The 22966-nt window shown below is 33.6% G+C and overlaps 1 long non-coding RNA gene across 1 annotated transcript in view; it reads right to left on the reverse strand.

The window, feature by feature from the left end:
- Nucleotides 1-629: 629 nt before the first annotated feature.
- The window catches only part of LOC111747119, a 37135-nt gene continuing 14798 nt past the window's right edge, over nucleotides 630-22966 (reverse strand). The window contains exons 2-3 of the long non-coding RNA XR_002783388.1: nucleotides 19388-19538; nucleotides 630-1134 (exon numbers count right to left, since the gene is read on the reverse strand). This is a non-coding gene — a long non-coding RNA (uncharacterized LOC111747119). The remainder of the gene's footprint in view (nucleotides 1135-19387; nucleotides 19539-22966) is intronic.

Consider the following 22966-nt stretch of genomic DNA (forward strand, 5'->3'; position numbering starts at 1 on the left):
TAGCAGTCATGTAAATCTTTTAAAGGTCAAGAGGTCTCATGTATTTCCACTCTAAAATTTTATGTGGTATATATTAGTAATTTAATCTTCCAAGAATAAAGCCATAAATATTAAAAGATCTCACCATTAATAAGCATATTCAAGAAAATTTTTTTCTGATATTTCGGAAACAACTCATCTCAGTATATTTACATTTCTATTTCAGGTTATATCCAGTATTTAAGGTCATACAGATTAGCGATCTGAGGTTAAGTAAAGAAATATGTCACTAGTCAAGCCATTAGTAATCTCTCATATTTATATGGTAGAGCTTAATTTTTCCAAGGATCTTTTATATACATTAATTCAAGTCTTGATATAATAACCTGAGCTAGGTACTGCTGTCTTCACTTTTCATATGAGAATGTTCAGACCTCAAATCGTTGTCCAAATTACATAGCTGTGAAATGACAGAGCTCAAATTCAAAATCAAATCTTTTGCTTCTAAGTCCAATGTTCTTTTCAGAAGAGCAATGTTCTGGTTTAGTTGCGATTAGAAAACTCAGTGTGTGTTTGTGTTTGTTTAATTTTAACCAGAGGCCTGATGTTTTCTCTACACCAACAGGAGAGACTAGAATAACCATCAAAAATTAATTTAAAAGTAATTTATTCATAGTTCATATGGATTGATTGCTAGGATACCTTGAAATCAATGTACTTTTACCACATAAAACAGAGGAGATTCCATGTTAAAATAAAAAATAATAATCATTGATCAATACGATATTTCCATTCTTGAGTACAGGTCACAGAATGGGCACTGTTGTACTCAAGCACCATAGTGTAAGCAACCGATAGAGTCTTCCACACTCATACTCTCTTGTTCATTGCTAGCGTCCTAAACTCTTTGCCTTGACCTACTGTCAATAAAACTTTCTGATTTGTTTCTCTTCCTGGCTTGATTCTTGTCTGCTCTGTCCTCCTTATTGTTGGTACTGTTCTATAGTTTTACATTCTGGCTTTGTTTCTCAGCTTTTGCTCTCTCTTTTTCTTTTTCTTTTTTTTTTTTTAACTCTTTGATGACATTCTTTCTGGATGCTCTGGGTAAAAATTCTTGGTGTCAGATCCAGCATGTCTTCAAATGTCACTTCAGGTCTAAGAAAGGAACCAGAAAAATGGGAAATATCAAATTCAGTAGCTTTACCTTTTGCAAATAAAGAAATATTGGTCACAGTGACCCGTTTTAACCTTCACTTAAAAGTGAGAGGAAATTTCAGAAGCCTAATTCAGCATATATTAAATACAATATTCATCTCTGGCTTTGTGACAGAGTAGTAGCTATCCAGCTGTTGCATTCCATTTTATAAATGGCTGTCTTTGCAGCAGTGGATGGATTCCCACTTTCTGTATATATATTACTTTAAGATTGAGATGAAAATGCTCTGTGCGAATGTAAGTTATTAACAACCATTTGCAGGATTAAGGACTTCCCCAATATAGGCTGATGCCAGATACGTTAATAGTGCTGAAGAAGCCATTACAGTTTATGGTGTCAGTGATCTGATGAGAGAATATAATAGGGACATCATTTCTGTGATCCAGCAAAATGCCATTTATATCTTCAATGTGATGGAATAAAAGACATTAAACGTATGGTGTATTTTAGGGAGCAAGGAATGGTAGAAGAATGTTAGATGACCTTGTGGATTGAGTCTCATTGTTTAAAGCTAAAATGGTAAATAGATTCACATATTTATGAGCTCTTTCAAAATATCTGGGAAACTGCCTAGATAATTAAAATAAAATAGTCATAAACCATAGTATGGTAGAAACAAGCCATAGCATTAATAATCACAAAACAGAATTTCTTCAAATCCTTGAGCTAACTATTTTTTGTTGTTTTGAGTCATACTGTAAAAAAAATTTTACTCCTCTAATTCACAGTTGCAGAAGATTTCATATACAAACAACTTTTTCCATAATGTAAGTTTCAAATTAATTTATATATGAGTTTAAAGTATGTTTATTGAACACCATTTACATACTTACCTTTCCACGCATCTATTCATTCATTGAACAGAATTCATGAAGGTAGGGCTGATGGGAGACAGTTCACTGTCTACCTACTTCAATTGTGTTTATTTTCCCTCCTTTCTTCCCATCAGCTTTCTTTTTACTGCTGTGAATATTTTGCTGATTTCACTTTTGTAAATCATTTTTTCATTTCTCTTGATCTGTTTGAGCTTTATCTCAGTAGACACCAGAGGAGAGTCAGATCTTAGTGTAAATAAGTAACAATTTAAAAGAAAAATAAAGAAAAATAAGAAATATGGCACGGGTGGGGGAAAGAAATCCCTCCCATAGCTACATATTTTTTTTACTTCATTTATATTTGTTTCAGCAGGAGCAGGAAATACAGCATGAAATGTCCAGTCAGAACAAATATGCTATCTAAATAGAGCAGATTCAGATGTATTCTAAATAATAAGCAGGGATGAGAATCTAATATCTGTCAAATGGCAATGACAATGCTATGCCCAATCATGTGGTATTATTGTCATCATCATAATATTTGTGACTCTTGGTCTATCAAAACTTTATATCTCTTAGAAGATTATGAAAATTTTCTTGTATATAAACTCTTCAGAATCTCAAAACATCTTTATAAGGTAGACAGAGGTTATTGTCTGTATCTTACAAATAAAAATTATTAGGACCCAAAGATATTGTGTAACTTGTCCATAGTTACAGAGTTTATATAGTTTTCAAAAGAGATTTGAAATCTTGTTTATTTCTAGAGCCCAAACTTTCCACTATTTCCTTTTGCTTCTAAATACAATGCAAGATTAAGAGCTAATAAAAGAGTCAGATGTCATTTGAAAATTCTGGCTCTCACCTAAGGCATCAAAATGAGCCATTCTGGTCTTTAGCTAAGATTACTGAATGCTACAGAAACTAACACCTTGATCAATAAAGATATTCTGGAAATAGAAAGTTATGATTATTTTATAGGGAAGGTACACATTACGGGGGCGGGGAGGCTGGGAGCTAGGAGGCTATGAATGAACAAAGGCTAAAACCACAGAGTAGTTCATTGAAAAAGTTTGGATGTTTATTATATGATCATATCCTACTCTTTCCATGCCCTCATAAGTTAATATCAATCCATCTAGCTCCATGTATGCTAGGAGAAGGAAAAAAAATGCTATATTTACAAGATTGTTTTCCTCTTAGGAAATGCTAGTGGAGTTGGGGTGGCGATCTGGTAGCTGGGAAAATAATTGCTGCTTTTGATATTCAGTGTTATAGAATGTTTCTCTATCAGTACATGTATGCTGTACAAGTTTGTGTGTGCACATTCATATTTACCCATGCGTGTGAGTGTTAGAATAGAGTTACTCTAGGATCCCCTCCACGCCCCCTCCAGCAACTCTATTTGAAAACTCAGGGCTGCTTCCCTGTATAAGGGCAGGACTGATTAATAAAAGTTATTACCTTTGGTTAGGCAGAGAGAAGGCTGGGAAGTATCTGAAGGTAGAAGCCTATCAGAGCAAAAAGAGATTATTCTGCCAGTTGATATAAAACAAACCAAATTCTAAATCCAGGTGTCTCTTAAATCCTATTTCACTCATACTCCCTTAATCACCAGAACAAAGGTGGGGAGTGCTTCTCTTACCCAAACCTCCTGTAATCATTATAAGGGTAAAGAGCAAGCCATTTTATCTCTCTCTCCTTCTCTCCCTCCCTCTTTCTCTCTCCCCTTCTGTAAATACATTTAGATTTACAGAAAAGTTGCAAAGATAGTTCAGATGGTTTTTGTATACTCATCACCTAGTTTTCTCTATTGCTAATCTCTTATCTGACTATTATAAATTTGTCACAAATAAGAAACAAATATTGGTATGCCACTATTAACTAACTTTCATCACTTGGCCAAGGTCATGTTTGCCGTGTTTCTTCACTGTAAATGTATTTTTACCTTCTGTCAATACATTACTCTTTGAAAGAAAGTCACTTAGCACAGCCCACACTCAAACTTGGGAGGGAGTATTAAGCTCCATTTCCTGGATATTAGAGTTTCAATCTAAATTACTCAGAATTCCTTCAGTTTGAAGAAGTTTCTTTAACATTTCTTGTAGTGAAAGTCTACTGGTGACAAAACACCTCAGTTTTTGTTAATCGTAAATTGTCTTTGTTTTGCTTTCATTTTGAAAGAACATCTTTGCTGAATATAACATTCTAAGTTAAAAAAATGTATCTCCGTTCAGTATTTTAATATGTTATTTCATTTTATCATAGATAAGTGTATATAAGAAAAAACAGTATATAAAGTTTAGTATTACCTTTAGTTTCGGGCATCCACTTGGGGTCTTGGAACATTTTCCCCATGGATAAAAGAAGACTACTGTAAATTTTCTCCTAATTCTATGGCCAAATAAATTAAAATGACTTGATCTTTAACATAGAGCTTGTTAGTATTAAATTTGAGACTAGAGCTCAATGCCTCTGGCTCTTGGTCGTGGGTTCTTCCGCCACGTACTTCCCACCAAGGCATTTTTATTTTTTTTGGTCATGGACACTGTCAGTGAGGATGCAGCCCGTCTGCAGTCACAAAACAAATCATACAAGCAAGATTAAATGTCTAACAAGATTTCTGAATGTGTGCTCATACTCTCAGGTATTTCCAAGCCTCTTTAAGCATGCTCTAGTAAAGTTTTGGACAGAAATATAGGTGCATGTTTTTATCTACAAACAATGATCTATCCTTCTAGTATATATCATTGTTTTCCATAATTCCATGCTGGCATTGTTACTACCAAAGAGGTTGAAAAGATTTATATATAACCTGGAGCTCTTTCCATTTCAAGAATAAATACATGTTGCAAAACTGTCTTCTGATTTTAGTCATTGCCAAAGTTTGTGATTTCTGAAATCGAATGGGCACAACAACAAGCACCCTTAATGAGTCTTGCATTCAAAATTCTGTGAAATGGGAAATTGTGTGTGTTAATAAGAAATCTGGTACATGGACTGGGTATCAACAATTCAGATCCATCTTCTCCATGTCTAAAAGGTAGGCTATCCAGGAATTATAAGTCATTATAGCTCTGTTTATGAACATAGACTAATGAAGTTCTGAAATTCCAACTTCTTTTTACAAATGAGAAAATATAAATAACAAAAGGTTAAATGGCTCACTTGAGGCCACATAGATTGTTTGTAGCAAAGCTACAATGGAATCTGGGCCCAGGGACTTGGTCTAGTGGTCAGGGCTCCTATGAAGATTTATACTATTCCAATGGAAAAAACCTAAGTCAGGAAAATATCTTAAAGAACTGAGTTTTTCACATTTTAAAAAGAATAAACCAATAGAATATTTCATGATAGGCTGTCAAAACATGTGTCTTTTATTGGGTCTGACACTCACAATCAGACACATACACTTACTCAGAAGCCTATTCTGGATAAAAATTGGGTGAAATTCCCCAAGTTGCTGCTATGTTGGCCACTGATATTATCAAATATTTTTAATCTCTTTTCTGAGCACAACTCAGATATTCAACAGCTGGGAATAAATAAGCAATATAAATCTCTATTTCTTGAAAACAGAAATGAAGTCTATACATTTCAGATAACTTAATAACCTCTAGCATCAGTAATAAATATCCAGCCTTCTGTATAAATTACATTGGGTTTGGAATATTGTACTCAGCTCTGAGTTATTTGTTTTATATATTGTATCTAGGTGTACAAATTAAAAAGAGATGTTTTAGAATATGATTAAATTATGATTGGAAGGAGGTGTGTACTGACAATATTACCCTGAGAAATGTTTCTTTTTATGGGTTCCCTGGTTCTTTTTTATAATTGCATTTAATTAAATAACTGCTCTAGAATTTTAGAATATGGCATAAATTCTCAGTATCAAAGGAAATCACCTAGTCACTCTGATGTCAAAACAGTCTAACCTTGCCCTGGACATTGATTATTCAACATCTGATGGTCACAACCTTTTGTTAGCTGTTGCAGCCTTTGTAGAGAGCTAAGATCAGAGACAAGCATGGCAAAGTTTGAACAGTTTTATGGTTCAGGTTGAACTGTGGTACTTCATTTATGTTTGATTAATAACCAAGCCTGTCGTATGGCCAATCCAATCTTTGCATTTGTCATTGAGATTTGATACTGACCACCACAGTCATGCTGACTCAAAACAGATCTTAATCAGGGGCCATTCTTCCATGGCTCTATCAGCACTGGGCAACAAACATGTCATCACAGAGCTAAAAGTGGTGTGTGGGCCTCCTTCTCAGAAAGGCTGTGAAAAATCAAAATTGATCTTTATTATGAAGTCAATAGGTTAGGCACTGACTAAATAGAAGTCCTATGTTCTAGGAGAAACTGGTGAAGATAATTTGGGCAGCTCATTCATTGTCACTTCAACACTTCATTTTAATCAAAATGCATTCTACAAGAAGCTCATATCTGATATGCAGAACAATGAATTTGTATCTGCCTGTACATAGACCCATGCATAAAAGGAAAATGCCCACAGGATAAGATGCATCATACTCTATATCTGCAAATCACTGTCTCTTGGAGTCATATATTCCATTATGTAAAATCTCATTATGAATTTTGCTTGGATCACTGAGTTCTTGACCTTTAACAAATAATAGTAAGTTCAACTTATTAATATTTAGACAATAAGTGAAATGTGCTTGAAAGAAAATTAAATCTATGTCACAGATATATGACTGTATATGTATATAAACTGAATATGTTTGTCTTTTTTTTTTCTGTAGATTTTTGTAAGGTTCATAATAACTCAGAAGTCTGTAAATCAAAACATTAGAACTTTTAGTTTTGTAGACAGAGGGCAAAACGATGGATAATAGCCTTTACATAGTGCACTATACCTGTTCGTCTTTTAAATTTACAACACGACAATAACATCATGTAGCTTCATCTAATAATCAGCACAGTCTGGGCACATCAGGCCACTGAAGGAGGAGGCTTGGCAGAAGCTCATTTGCACGAGGCTTTAAAAGCCTCTGGGACGAACTCACCTGGGGGAAAAAAGAAGCCATCATTGCTTGCCTTGTTCCCTGGACACATCATGGTATTAGGAATAGACACAGTTTGTAAAAGGAATTAAGTAACATTTTTCTAATCTTTGTATCACATTGGAGCACAAGTGCACTATCCAGAGGCACCTTGAACATAGTGTCACAAAAAGGAATACTCCTTTCCCTAGCAATGCCTACAGCTTTAAGGGACAAGTTGGGATGTCCTGTGGCAGATGTCATAAGAGTAGTCATTTCACTATCTCACATTTCCTTTCCTAAGAGAATATTAGATTAACAGAAACAGGTTAGGAACACAGAAGACCCATATTAAGTTCCAGTTTGGCCACTAATTTTCCAAGCCATTAACCACTTAGAGCTTGGAATATACACTTCTATTAACTCATATTACCAAAGATTTAACTAAGGTTCATTTTACTTCTTTTATTCTAAAGTTCTGATATCCCTCACTAGTGTGACTGTGATTTAAGATGGTAAAATGTATGCAACAGATGATGAGTGATATCACCAGAACAGCTAATAATGATCTTTTAAGATTCTTTTTAATTCCTACATATGTCAAATATGTCAAAAAGCCTATATTATGCCATGATTTGATAGATATTATATAATATTAATTGTTAATAGTGTACTCTTTGAAACCAGATAGCTTTGGATTATAATTAAGCTTTTAAATTTAGTAGCTATGTGATCTTAGGCATAAAGTAACCCCTCTACGGCAGTTTCATTAACTGTAAAAATGTTTATAAAGATAGTTCTATCTTTAGAGTTATTGAGAGATTGAATGATTAATACATATAAAGCAATTAAACTAGTACTTGACATACAGAAATATCTCAACAAATATTTACTCAATACAATCCTATTTATCTTTACAAAAAGAGAAAATATGGAAATAAAATTCTGAATGTTATACTAGCCTGGAAAATTTCAGTGATTCCATGTAGGTTCTGAAAGACTCTTTATGTGATCTTTCTTTCCAAGATTACAGAACCAATTATAATTATTATATGAACTTAATAAATATCATTGTGAATATTTAGCCCTTTTGCAATCTGTTATTATGATTATAAGATTCAGAACTTGGAGGAAAAGTATAAAAGTTCTCACTAGGAAAAAAAAAGGCTGTGGCCTGAGTAAGTTCCCCCCACTACCCCCCCCCCCCCCGGTTTTGAGTAATGTTAAATATTTCTTGTAGTCGCCCAAGATGCACTGAACATGGAGACATTTCATTCTAGGCTGTCAAAAATTGGGAAAAATGCAGTAAATAGTATAGAAGTTTTCATATCTTGATCAGTTCTAAAATATTATACAAATGAATTACAAATAAAAATTTGACTAATTCAACATGAAGCTCAAATCGAGGAAGGGAATATATCATTCAATTAAGCTATTTATTTTGAGATCATTGTAGGTTCATGTGCAATTGTAAGAAATAATATAGAGCGATATCATGTGCTCTTGAAGACATTTCCCCAATGGTATCTCATAAAACTATATAGCACAATAGCACACCAAGATATTGATACTATCAAGATTCAGAACATTTACATCACCACAAAGATCCCTCCTGTTGCCTTCTAAGCCACACCCACTTTTATCCTACCCCACCCCACTTTCTTAACCCACAGCAATCACTAATTTGTGCTTCATTTTTATAATTATATATTTTGGAGAATATTATATAATGGAGTCATACAGTATGCAATCTTTTAGGATTTTTTGTTTGTTTGTTTTTACTCAGAATTCTCTGGAGTTTCCTCCAGGTTATATGTATTAATAGCTTGTTCCTTTTTATTACTGAGTGGTATTCCGCAGCATGAATATAATACAGTCTGTTTAACCATTCATCATTTATAGGATATCTCAGTTGTTTCCAGTTTGGAGGGATTACAAATACAGATATTATGAACTTTCATATACAAGTTTTTGTGTGAACATTAGTTTTTATCTGGAAAAATGCCCAGGAGTGCAATTGCTGGTTCATAGCATAGTTGCATTTTTAAAAAACTGTCAAACTGTTTTCCAGACTGGCTGCATCATATTACATTCCCATTAGCAATGTATGAGTGATCTAGTTTCTCCAAATTCTCATCAGAATTTAGTATTGGCACCATTTTCTATTTTAGCTATTTCGATAAGTGTGTAGTGATAACTCATCATAAAAAATTATAATTTGCATTTTCCTCGTGAATAATGACAATGAGCATCTTTTCATGCAATTATCTGCCATGGATGTCTGTATATCTTCTTTTGTGAAATATCTGTTCATATCTTTCCCACATAGTCTAATGAGTTTTTTTTTTTTTTTTTTTTTTTTTACTGTTGAGTTTTGACAGTTCTTATATATTCCAGATGCTGGTCTTTGTTGGAGATGTAGCTTGCAAATACTTTATTCCAGAGTGTACCTTGTCTTTTTATCCTTTAACATGGTCTTTTGCAGAGCAAAGTTTTTAATTTTTATAAAGTCTAACATCAATTTTTTTTATGACTCATACTTATGATGTCAAATTTAAGAACTCTTCGCCTTGTCGCAGATTCCAAAAATTTTCTCCTGTGTCCTTTTCCTAAAAAATTTATAGTATAACATTTTATATTTGAGTCCACGATTCACTTGGAGTTAATTTTTGTATATGTTATGAGGCTTAAGGTTAGTATTTTTGCCTATGGATGTCCAATTGCTCCAACACCATTTTTTGAAAAGGTCGTTTTTCCTTCATTGAATTTCTTTGCATTTTTGTAGAAAATAGGTGGGGTATATTTGTGTGGCCGTATTTCCATGTTTTGTTACTCTATGTGTCTATGTCTTCAACCAATAACACATTTTATTACCATAGCTGTATAAGTCTTGAAATTGAATTAACTGATTTCTGTAATTTTATGCTTCTTTTCCAAAATTGTTTTAGCAATTCTATTTCCTTTGACTTTTTCATATAAATTTTAGAATAATCTTTACATTTACAAAAAATCTTTCTGGGATTCCAACATAAATTTTGTTAAACTTGTGTGTCAACTAGGGAAAAAATTGATATTTTTATTATGTTGAATCTTCCAACCCATGACTACACTATATCTTTCTATTTATTTAGATATTCTTTGATTTTTTTATCAGTATTTTGTAGTTTTAATATATAAGTGATTTACATGTTTTACTAGATTTATACCTAAATATCTTAAGTGATTGTAAATAATGTTATATTTTTAATTTCAGTGTACAAATGCACATGCTAATATAAAACAATATAATTGGTTTTGCATGCTTATCTTGTATCCTGCAACTTTCTCTTATTAATTCTAGAGGGTTTTTTTTTTTTCTTTTGTTATCATTGTTGTTGCTGTTTCCCTAAATTCCTTGGGATTTCCTACAGAGACAATCATCTCATCTGCAAATAGAGACCATTGTAATTTTTCCTTTTTAATCTACATAACTATTATTCCCTTCTCTTGCTATATTGCTGCAATTTCTAGCACTCTGTTGAATAAGAGTGGTAAAAATGGAAATTCTTGCTTTTTTCTTGATCTTAGGAAGAAAGCATTCAGTCTTATATCTTTAAGTATGTTAGTTGTAAATTTTTAAAGATTTTTAAAACTAAGTTATAGATGTTCCCTCTATGCCCATTTTTATGAAAATTTTAATCAGAATAGGTATTGAATTTTGTCCAATGACTTTTCTGCATCATTGATGTGATCATGTGATCTTTATTTTTTATAGTCTCTTTGGATTACATTGATTGACTTTTTCTTTCATCCCTGAAATAAACTCTCCATGTTCGTGGTGTATAATTCTTTTTATTTTTTGTTGAATTCCACTTGTTAATATTTTGTTAAAATTTTTGTCGATATTTATGACAGATATTGGTCTGCAAAATTTTTGTTTTCGTATTGTTTTTTGTCTCTTTTTTTTCTTGTAATTGCATGATACTTGCTTAATAAAATGAATTAGAAACTCTTCTATTTTCTGGAAGAGATTATTTAGAATTGGTGTATTCTTCTTAGACCTTTTGACAGAATTCTCAATGAAATCATCTGGGTTTCAAAATTACATTTTGAGAATCTTTTGAAATTATGAATTTCTTTAATAGTTACAGGGCTATTTAAATGACCTATTTCATGTAGGGGAAGTTGTGGTAAATTCTGAGGAATTGATCTATTTCATCTAAGTTGTCAAATTCATATGTGTGAGGTTGCTCCTTATTATCTTTTGTATCTGCAATGTCTGTAGTCATGTTCCTGATGTCTGCAATGTCTATAGTGATAACTCTTATATGATTCCCGATCTTACTAATTTGTGTCTTCTCTTTTTGTTTCATTCTTCCCAGAGATTTGCCAATTTTATTGATCTTTTCAAAAATCAGCTCTTTGTTTCATCATCTCCATTGTGTTTTTTTATTCAATTTCATTGATTTCTGCTCTTATCTATATTATTTCTTTCCATTTACTTTAGGTTTATTTTGCTATTATTTTTCTAAGTTTTGAGGTAAGAACTTAGATTTTTCAAATTAAATTGATTTGAATAACATTGGTTAATAACACTATGTGAGTTTCAAGGGTATAATGCTCTAATATATCATCGATATATTGCATTGTATACTCACCACCCAAAATCTAGTCTCCTTCTGTCACCATGCATTTGACCCCTTTACCTTCTTCATCCTTCCCTTAGCACCCTTCCCCTCTGGCAGCCACAATATTGTTATCTGTGTCTATGAGTGTGAAGAACTTAGATTTTTGATTTATCTTCTCCTTTTGTAATGTATACATTAAGTGCTATAAATTTCCCTTTCAGTGCTATTTTAGCTGTGTTCCATAAATTTTGATGTATTTTATTTTTATTCCATTCAGTTCAATATATTTCTTGATTTTCTTTGAGGCATTCCTTTGTCTCATGGATTATTTCAAATTATGTTATTTAGTTTCCAATTGATTAAAGATTTTTTTATTAACTGTTATCTTTTAGTTATTGATATCTAGATTGTTGCCATTGTTTTCAGGAAAAAAAATCTGTGTGGTTTAAATTCTTTAACTTTTTTGAGGTTAGTTTTATGCCTAGGATATAGTCTGCTTTGGTATACGTTCTGTGGGCACTTGAAAGAAAGCGTATTCTGAGGTTGTTGGGTTGCATGCTCCATAAATGCTGATTAAATTCTGTTGTTGGTAGTATTGTTTAGTTCTTCCACATCCTTACTGATTATCAGTCTAGTTATTCTATCATTTGTTTAAAAAGAGTGTCAAGTGTATCTTTTTGTATAGCTTTTTTTAAGTTTTGTCTTTAGGTATTACATTATATAAACATGACATAGAAATTTGCTGGTTTTATCAGCTTAAATGGAGTATAGAAAACTTTATCCTTCCTCATTTATAATATAATTACTTAAATAATTCTTGTACATACATTTGGAACTACGTAGAACATTGCTAATAATTTTTGCTTCAACTGTCTAACATAATTTAGAAAATTCAAAGAAATTCTGCATTTATTTTTTTGCTATCCATGTTTTCTCTTCCTTCCTGATGTTCCTGAGGTCCTAACTTTATTATATTTTTTATATTCCTTTAGCTACTTTTTTGCAATAGATCTGCTAGTGACAAATTCTCTTAGTTTTTCTTCATTTGAAAATGACTTGAAATCATGCTAAGCGAAATAAGCCAGACATAAAAGTTTAAAATCATGTGATATCACTTATATGTAGGATATAAATCTAAAAACAACAAATGAACAGGACAAACAAACAGAGACTCGTGGACATAGGCAATCGATTAGTGGTTACCAGAAGGTAGCGGGGAGGGGAGAGGTGGGAGATAGATGGGGTAAAGTGGGTCAAATATGTGGTGACAGAAAGAAATCTAACTATGGGAGGTGAACACACAGTGTAAATATATATATGCCTTACTGTTAAAAAACAAATAAATAAAATGCAAAAAAAAAAGAAAATGACTTGATTTCCCTTTTATTTCAGTAGGTTATTTTCACTGGATATAGGACTCAGGGTTGACAGTGCTTTTCTTTCTGTGCTTGAAAAATGTGTCACTTCCTTTTGCCCTTGGGCAAAAGAAATTCACTGTCATTTCAATTTTTTCTCTCATATTACTTTTGAAATTTTCACTTTATTTTTGGTTCTTAGAGATGTGGCTAGTTGATATGTCTTAGTATGGGTTTCTTTATGCTTATCATGTTTGGGGGTTTGCTCACTTTCTTTAATTTGTAGGTTTACATCTTTTGTCATATTTGGAATGATTTTAGCCATTTTCTTCAACCTTTTATAACTACATCTTTTTTTTTCTCTCCTTGGATTTTGATGGCATGAATGATAGATCTTTGTTATAGTTGCACAGGTCCCTGAGGCTCTGTTGTTGTAGTTGTTTTTAATACTCAATTATCTCATTGTTCAGATTGTGTAATTTTTGTTGTTTCATTTTTCAGTTCGCTGATTCTTTCCACTGCCTTCTCTATTCTGCTGAGGATATCATCCATTATATTTTTAATTTTAGCTATCGTATTTTTTCGGTTCTAAAATTTCTGTTTGTTTTTTCTTATCCCTTTCCTGTTTTTGTGAGAGTTTCTATTTTTCTTTTCCTATTCAAGTATGTTTTTAATTGTTTATTGAAGCATTTTTATGATAGCTTCTTTAAAATCTTTGTCAGATAATTCTAACATTTTTGTCATGTCAGAATGGCATCTATTATGAACTGAATTGCGTCCTCCTCAACCCCCAGAATCTATATGTTGAAACCCTAACTCCCAGTAACTCAGAATGTGACTTTATTTGAAGATAGAATATTTAAAGAGGTAGTTAAATTAAAATGAAGTCACACAGATGGGCCCTGATCTAATATGACTATGCTCTGATGAAAAAAAAAAAAGGAAAAAGGATAAAAGGAGAGGATATGGACATACACAGAGTAAGATCCAGTGAGTACACTGGAAAATGACAGCCATGTACAAGCCAAGGAAAAAGATGTCAGAATGAAACTGACCCTACTAAAATCTTAATTTTGAACTTCTAGCCTTCAGAACTGAGAGGAAATAAATTCCTGTTGTTTAATCAACTCAGACTGTGGTATTTGCTATGGAAGCCCTAGCAAACTAATACAGCACTATTGATTGTCTTTTTAAATTCAATTTGCGATCTTCTCGGGTCTTGATATGGTGAGAAACCTAGACATTATTATTATTATTATTATTATTATTATTATTACTATTACTATTACTATATTACAAGGCTCTGGATCTTATCTAATACTTCTATTACAGTTGGCTTCCACTGACAATGTCCTAGCAGGGGACAGGGAGGGTGACTTTTCACTGACAGGTAGAGGTAAAAGTCAATCTTTTTCACTTGGCCTCTGTTGACATCTGAAGTCATCTCTTTTTATGGTGGTATAGGGGTGCCTGCTTTCCAGTAGCCCTAAACTGGTAGCTGTCTGAGGATAGGAGAGCCTGCTCCCTACATGGCCTCCTTTGAGATGATGGGGAGGTATGGACTTGTTACCAGTGGGTTTCTTCTGACAACCGAGCAAAGAAGTGAGGGTCATCTTGTTACTGCCATGTGAAGATGAATGTTCAGGCTCTCCACATGGTCTCCACTGACACTGCAGTGGTGGGTCATCTAGTGGAGATCAAATTCTCACCTCCTTATTTGGTCTTTTTGATAGCATCTGATGGGGCAGGAGATTTAGGGTGCTTCATTACAATTTGGCAAGGGTGGCAGTTTAGGCTTGTCGCCTGGCCTTTCTTGGTATGGGTGGAACAAGGGTCACAGCTTTGTTTCTTGTGGTATTTGGCTGGAGTAGAGGAACTATTTTTGTCTTGCTTGGCTGCCTATTTCTTGTTCACTGGCTTAAGAATTAGTCTTTTTTGTCTTTTTGGTCTGTGCCTGTTGACGTTTCCAGCTGCTGGTTTCTTTAGCTTCAAGCTGGGATATATGAGGCAAAAAGAAAACTCAGGAATTCACCACTGTGTTGTTCTTCAGGTCTCCAGTCCTCTAGCTGGTCTTGTTTATCCTCTTTACCTTTCTGTCTTTTCTTTTTCTTATACATATAAACAAAGATTTTAGTTGTACTTAGTGAAAGGAATAAAGAAAAGTGCATCTATTGCATCTTCCTGGAAGTGGAAGTTAGATATGTTTTTAAGGGTTATAATCACTTTCGTGGTTGATGCAATTAACTGAAAAATGTCAAACTCAATTTTAGCATTATGACTTGGCTATTAAAATTCTCATTACCTTCTACATTTTAAAAAATATCTGTGTGCTGGATGGAGTAAGAAACAATATTACCTTTTTTTTAAACAAAAGATAATTTGATTATTTTATTGCATTAAGAATTATTACATGTGAAATTACTATAAAGGTAATCAAAACCTCGATTCACTAAATTTCAACTAGTGACCAGTCTCCTAAGATCACAATTTGTCAACAAAAGCAAAGGGTGTTTGGTTTGGAAGTATCTGTTAGAAGGTAAAAATTGGTTTAGAGTCATAACTAATAGCTAAATATACATGAAATAACTTAAAATAAATGGAGCATGACAATGCAAACAAAATTAGGCACTAATTCTGGGAAACTAGCTGATGGTGATAAAGTGGAAACAAAACTAATTCAAGAATGTAGAGAACTGGACTTGAATCTCACCTTGACTTCTAATCAACTATGGAATCTTGCTCAAGTCAGTTAAACTTCCTAAAACCACAGCTCCTGTTATTTAGAGTTGAATGAGTTTATTCACTATACAAGTGAAAACTGATATTATTATTATTAGGATGCATATATATATATATGCATATATATCTATATGATAACTATTATTTTGGAAGCGTGTATATATATTTGGATGTTTTGAAATGCTGCAGGTCATAGATTTCTAGAATAAAAAAAGAACATTTAAAGTTATCTAGGTAAGTTTCTATAGATCATTGGTTCTCAAATGTAGCTGCACATTAGAATTACCTGGGGAGCTTTCTAAAAGCTTCAATGCCCTGGACCATCTCCCAGAAATTTTGATTTAACTGATCTAGGGTGAGGCCTAATCATTAGTACTTTTGTAAAGCTCCCCAGGTGACTTTAATGTGTACAGGGTTGAGGCTCACCCATCTTGATAAATGTTTCCAGTCCTGTCTCAAGATGTCATTCAGCCTGAGTAATTCAAAATTACCATTGGTCTAGTAACTTTCTAACCAGGGTTGGAGAAGAGGGCTAGTTTCTTTTAACTCCTTTGCTCTTGTCCCTATCTCCCGAAATGAGGCCTTAACACGGACATTTTGAAAATGTTCCATGGTGATTCTGACACATATCTTGTACTTTCAGACTGTCCACCCCACCTCCTTTTTTCTTATCTTCTATTCTTCCAGTTAGAAGTTACCTGTTTGAAAACTTATGATGGGAAACTCACTGGCTCCTGGGCATCTAATTTTATCTTCAATAACTCTTCAATAAGATACAACGTAAAAGTGACGAAGACACAGATCTCAGCTCGATATAAAGAAGATCAATGTGGTAATTTAAAAACAAATCACAACATAAGTTAGAATATCTCTTGAAAACAGCTGATTTTTTTTTTTTTTAATATTTACTACATTTCACTTACTAGGCAATTTACCTCAAAACAATCCTGTAGAGATGTTATGATTATCTCCACTTTTTAAAGAAAAAGCCTATTTTTCTAATTTTCATAGATGAGAAACCTGAGGCACATGGAACATAAATAAATTGACAGTCAGCCAGTAAATGATCGAGTGGAATTTAAATATTGCAATCGCTCCCATGGCTAGAGTTTGACCCGTGATTTCCATCCATGGCCAGGTTCACTTGGGTTTTCTCCCTTTCTATTTTTTTCTTTACTATGAAGTGGTGCTCTTCTAATATGTCCAAAATATATTTTCAAGACTGGTACATGTCTATGAAGAACAGTTTGATACAAAAAGAAGCAAAGGGAAGCTGTTGTGGCCAACATTCAAGAACGTATTGAAGACAGGATTTGAGTGATAGATCTAGGAATAGTTTTATGAAAGACAATACCAGTGGGGGCAAGGTGGACTAACTCAGCTGGCTCTTCTTCCGGCTAGGCTAGCTAAGTTTGAACTTAGGTCATCCCTTGCATTTAAAGGCAACCTCTGTCACTCCCAGAAGGAGCTCTCTGCTGGCCGGTTCAGTAATTCACTGCTGACTGGGCTTGCGTTGTAAGAGAACACTTTAAATATTTAAACTTTGTCTTTTTCCTGATGCAGAGCAGGAAAGATGATTTTCCAAGGAATTTAGCATTAAACTCAGGCAATTTGTACAGCTGCGCATATAAATGGCTTTTCACATAATCTCTAGAGGCCAGGGTCAGTGTTCTCGTGCATTTTAATTCTTAGATGACACAGAGGCATCCTTCTAATTTATGTTTCCTCATAATTGAAAGGAGCTTAATAAAACTGAGGAAGAGGCAGTATGTTTACAGGAATATCGATTTCTGCTGACAGTTGAGCAGAAGTTAATTGTAATTTTAATGTAATTTGTTCCATGGGTGATGTTGAGCTCTGGAACATAACTAAATTCATTTTGAAAGAAATAGTTCCGTGTGTGTGTTTGTATGTGTGTGTCTGCGTGTCCACATTATAGTGTTAGAATGACCCAATTATACAGCTATCATGAAGATACCAAATGTAACTTGTCCAGATGAATACTGAAATTATTTTTCCCATAGATATATTTGTTTAAATAAACGAAAGCCTGGCCTTTATTATCAACACAGAATTTTACCCATTCAGGTTTCGAGGTGGCCCAGATATAATTTTGCTTGAATTAAATGAACACATTATTTATCAAAGTACGAGTCCTAATTGCTAAAGTTAAGCTTATCTGCATGAACTGTAGTTAATATTTATTCTGGGTGAAGCAGTTTTTATTAAGATTTTTTTCATTTAGTAGAGCAAGAACATGCTAATAGTTTTGTTGGTAATTCAAACATTTCCTGCTGTGGGTAAAACAAATGTAAAACTGAAGAATGATGGTGTTCTCTGGCTCTGAAATTTGCTAATTGCAGAGCTATTCAATTATAGGTAATATCCTTTTATTGCTAATAAGATTACCGTGTGTCAACATGACTGCAATTCTGAAATGGAATTTGCCCAATTTGCCTTGTATAGAATTTAAAACTGTTTTGTGTAAAAGACTTTAGAAAATTAGCATTGAAATATGAATGACAAGAAGAAATCAGTAAAATGCCTAATCTAAAATCTCTTCCCATCCAGATGCTTTTTTGGGGGGCTAGTTTCAAAATGGATTTTACCACCAAAACAATAACAACAACAAAACAACAACAACAGGCAAATGGTTGAATTTACTGTCATCTAGGTTAAAAATTTATTTAACTAGTTTACGATCTGCTTTTATAAAATTTGGTATTTTTCAAATCCTCTCCCCCAGCCAGTGTCTAGTATCATATTAGGCACAGAATAAGCAGAGAGTAAATATAGTTTAGATCAGGCAATCAAGAAAGCATCAAAATCAACTAATTGGGAAGAAGGGACACACAAGATGTATATTCCTTAATATAATAATCAAGAAATCAAGGTTCTCCAGGGGAACAGAACTAATAGGATACACACAAACACACACACACGTATATACATATATATATAATTATATATATTAATTATAGAACTAATAATTGATATAGGACATATGAAAATATTCCATATTAATTATATAATTTATACAGAATACTTATATATAATTTATATATAGGGAGAATGAGATTTGTTATAAGGTACTGGTTCATGTTATTATAGAGGCTGGAAGTCTCATGATCTGCTGGCTGCATACTAGAGACCCAGGAAAACCAATGGAGTAAATTTCAGTCCACGTCCAAAGTCCTGAGAATCAGGAGGACCAATGGTGTAAGTGTAAGCCCAGTGCAAGGGCAAAAGACTGATGTCTCAGTTCACACAGCCAGCAGAGAGAGTGAATTTTTCCTTCCTCTGCCTTTTTGTTCTATTCAGGTCCTCAATGGAGTGGATAATTCTCGCCCACATTGGGGAGGGCAATCTACTTTACTCAGTCCACTGATTCAAATACTAATCTCATCTGGAAATACTCTAGCAGAAATATCCAGAACCCTGGAGCGCAGTCAGCATGGCCCATAAAATTAACCATCACACTGGGCCTTACTCTCGACCAATTAAATCACACTCTTAGATCATAGAACACAAGAATGTGCATGCTCTATTTGATCCCTAGAGTGCTTCTTATTCACATAGAGTTTGAGAACTACTGGCTCAAAAAGGTAATTCAGATACCTGATTAATTGTTTTTGTGCCTATCTGGTGCCTTAGAATGACTTACCATTTTTTCCTAGGGAGAAGGCTGTATTTATCCACTTCCTGTCAAACATAGCTGGAACAGAGGCTTCCATGATGATGATGACCTTTAAATCAAATGTTACTGATGATGCCAGCAAATATAGGTATCTAGGCTCGTCTGGACATAGCAGGATCTTTAAGAATATGAAGGACATATTACTTGGGAAGTCTAATTTCTCCTAGTAAGATGTTATTTCAAAAGGTGTGATCTATAGATCTGTGTATAAGAATAATTTAGTATTCCAGACCCAGTCAATCAAAATCACAGAGACTGGGTCCAGAAATCTGTATATCTTAATCTGTATCACAACCCCTACTTCTCTCACCCCATTCCTAACAGAGTCACTGGCATATGGTGATCTTGGGAAAGAACTTTCTTCTCCTTCCTCTGAATTTTGGACTAACTAGAGAGAACAACCATCTCTGTATGCCTGGAACTTTCCCAGCTTTAACACTAAAAGTCCCATGTCTTGAGTAAATTGGAACAGTTGGTCTTCCTAACTAAGACCTAATTTCAAATCCTGTTCTACCATATATTACCTATAGGGCATTGAAAATGGCACTAAACCATTCTGAGATACAATTTCTTCATCTGTAAAATGGCTATAATAGTCATTTCACAGAGATGTTGTATGGATTAAATAAAATGAGATGTGATTACAAATATAAAACACCTACCAAGCAGACATTCTGTAAATGTTATTTCCTTTCTCTGCCATTGGCAAAATCGTATTCTCAGGCCCAAGGGGGATACTGTTACATACAACAAGAAGGTGGATGCCATTTAATTTGTTTCATCTGCCAAAAAAAGAGAGCTACTTCTTTGTCAGTAAATAACAGGTTGTCATAAGCTATTTTCAGGCAGATTTGTTTTTTATTTTTTTCCATTTGAAAATATGCAAATTGAGTCTTGATTCACTTCATTTCTATGTAAAATTAATTAACTTAAAATTCTGAATATAAACAAAAAAGAAAAGAGATGAGTTCAAAATTCGGAGTTGTTAGGCTTAGAATTATATAAACAAAAGCAGGTATCACTTCTATAATTTGAGGAGATACATGGACAAAGCCCTTAGGCCAGATTATGTTCCTACTGCTGGCTTTAATAAGCTATGTAGATTTAGCCAGATCTCAATTTTTCTATACCTCAGATTCCATACTTATAAAAAGAATGAACTTGGAATAGTATATTAAATTGATTTCTAAAATTCCTTCAAGGTTTATGATTCTATTCTAGATAAATTATTATTTTGTTCCTATTTGAATTATCTTAGTAAGAGGAAGTTGGCTACTTTAAGACAGTTAAATGTTGATGCTAAAATAGAGAGATTAATTTTAGATTGTTCTTTATTTTGAATCAAAATTTTCTTTCTATAAGTTATTCTCGCTAGTCTTAAATCTGTCCTTAGAAAAACTCAAAATAACTCTATTTACTTTCTCATGAGTTAGTTCTTCAACTATTTGAAATGAAAACCCCCCATTAAACGTTGGCAAATTAAAGAAAAAATTACTTTTGCTAGAAGTGGACATGTCATGGCCATGTTTTACTATAGTAGATTTGATTGAAGCCTTGAGGATTTCTTAGGCCTAGTGAGACTGTCCAGACCAATTTATAACTGAATAATTAAAATCCAGCATGATGATTTGTATATGCATGTAGAAGCATAAAGTTTGGATAACCAAATAAAAGAACTGACCCTTTCTTATTCAGGTTAGAATAAGAAGTCAAAAATCAAAGATAAGAGTGGACTGAGAAAAGGTTAAGAAGGCAGGAGCTCAGTCATAGAGTGACTCTTTTCTAGAACAAATGTATTTGGCTGGAAGAAGTCTCTGTGTAGAAACTGAGAAACAGAAGTGTTCAATCAATAATTGTATCCCAAATTGGAGTTGAGAGGACAGAAGACTTAAATCAAGATTAGAGATAATGTTCATTCCTTCAGTCATTAATTCAACAAATATTTGTTGAGCACCCACTCTGTGCCAGACACTATTTGGGCCATGGATATCAGTGGACAAATATAAGCCTAGCTCTTAATCAATGTAGCATAGGGTATCAGATCTACCGGCTGTCAAGAGTCTCCTATTAGCATATTAATGATCTGATTGAGTCTTTCTATGATTAAATTGAGGGAAAGGTTGTGATATACAGCATGTTAAAACATATGAATTTCTAGGTTCATTCTCAGTGATTTTGATTAAATGGTCTGGCATGAGACCCAGGAACATACACTTTTAATAACCTTCCTACATTATTCTGAAACATGAGGCCCATAGGTTATATTTTTAAAACTATCATTTTAAAAGGAGAGATCAGATTTTCTAAGGAATCTGTCCTTTATACTCTTAAAGGGCCCTATTTCACACAAAGGAACCTGTATACCAGCATCTGTGGAAGGAATGCTGTTTATTGATGCATGGCTTATTCAAAGCCCTGACAATCTCTTTAACATTCAACATTCAACATGTTCACGACGACTTCCTTCTTTTCATCACACCTTAGGGATGGATCTGGAATATACTTTCACTTGCCAATGTTATTCTTTAAGGACAAGGCCCAGAATTATCCTTGGTGCTCTGGATACATTCTACTTCTAGTGGTATTTTCATTTTTTTTGGACAGTGAATTTTTATTGTTGCAGCCAAATACTACTTTTTTCCTCCCTCTTTAGTGAAGTGTTTTCAGCTTTTATTGATCTGGTAGTCAGTTAAAACCTTTACATCTTTCACAAATTTCTCAAATAAAATTATACCATTCAATCACCTCTACACATCTGTGAATCATCCCCTTTACTCAGGGACAAAGACAACTTCTCAATGTGTAATTATCCCATGTTTTATTGAACTTACCTTTACCCAAAGGGCAGCTGCTTCAAAGTCTTAAATCCCTTTTCTGATTTCCAGAATTAATCCACTGTATCTACATCCTTGGATATCAACAGAAATCCAGATTTTACTACCAAACATAATAATACAAATGATTATCCCCTTGTAATTGTTTACACACAGTGATCTGATCCTCCCACCTGCTCAAATCCTTCAGCATCTTTTGGAAGCAGAATCACAAGCATACTCTGTTCTATTCTCAGCTTCTTCTTTGAATGGCCCCTTTATCTCTTGCTTAACTGAAATGTGGCTACAACCGAAGATACTACATCTCTGTAACCCCTTGAATGGAGACTGTTTTTATTTCTACACTCCACATAACTTAAGTGTCTTTTCTATTCCCTCTTGCTACTTGAAAACTACTCTCTTTCCTCCTTAAGAAGATTAGCCTTTTCCAGGTTCAACTCATCAGACTTTTTTAGCTCTTACTTTCATTACTGTCATTCACCGACACTTGTTTGCTGTCCCCATTCATAGAGCTCTTGTCTCCTTTATAGCTATAATTTTTTGAGATTTCCTCATTCAAATAGATGATACATCCAGCTTCTACATTCTTAGAACCTTCATCTACTTGTTTCCCACACCATTTCCTTCAAGCTTGCTTGGCTAACCAATCAAATATTATTACCTATACCTATGCTACTCCCAAAATGTTATTTTCAAATATTTCTACAATCTC

The sequence above is a fragment of the Pteropus vampyrus genome, unplaced genomic scaffold (assembly GCF_000151845.1).
Source record: "Pteropus vampyrus isolate Shadow unplaced genomic scaffold, Pvam_2.0 Scaffold8, whole genome shotgun sequence".
Classification (NCBI taxonomy): domain Eukaryota; kingdom Metazoa; phylum Chordata; class Mammalia; order Chiroptera; family Pteropodidae; genus Pteropus; species Pteropus vampyrus.